Here is a 466-nt window from a genome sequence, read left to right as displayed (position 1 = left end):
CATACACTATTGAAATTATAGAGATAATAAATAATAAAATTAAAAGGCTTTACATTAATTGCTAAATTTTATTTATATATTAAAATACTTATTTTTACCTAATTAAAAATTTTTATTTTTAAGAAATAAAAAGGTGCTCAATTTCTTTTTGTAAATTTCTTTTGTTCGCATTTGTATTTCTTTTGTTAAATAAAAACTTTACATTCCACGTTTTCGCTGATACAGCGAATATTAACAAAAACATAAAAGAAACACAAAAATATGTTAAACGAGAAAAAATATTTATATTTGTAGTTCTTGTCTGTTATACTTTTTAGGCAGATGAATATGCATGTATATGCAAAGACATAGAAAGTCACGAAGATATAGTATACACCAAAAATATTTCAGATATATAAAGTAAATTTGTTGTTATTTATTTTGTAAATATACAATAAGCGAGAGCACAAATCGAAAGAATTAAAGA

Source organism: Ceratosolen solmsi, unplaced genomic scaffold (assembly GCF_000503995.2).
Source record: "Ceratosolen solmsi marchali unplaced genomic scaffold, CerSol_1.0 scaffold10, whole genome shotgun sequence".
NCBI classification, from domain to species: domain Eukaryota; kingdom Metazoa; phylum Arthropoda; class Insecta; order Hymenoptera; family Agaonidae; genus Ceratosolen; species Ceratosolen solmsi.
Note: the sequence above shows the minus strand (reverse complement) of the source record.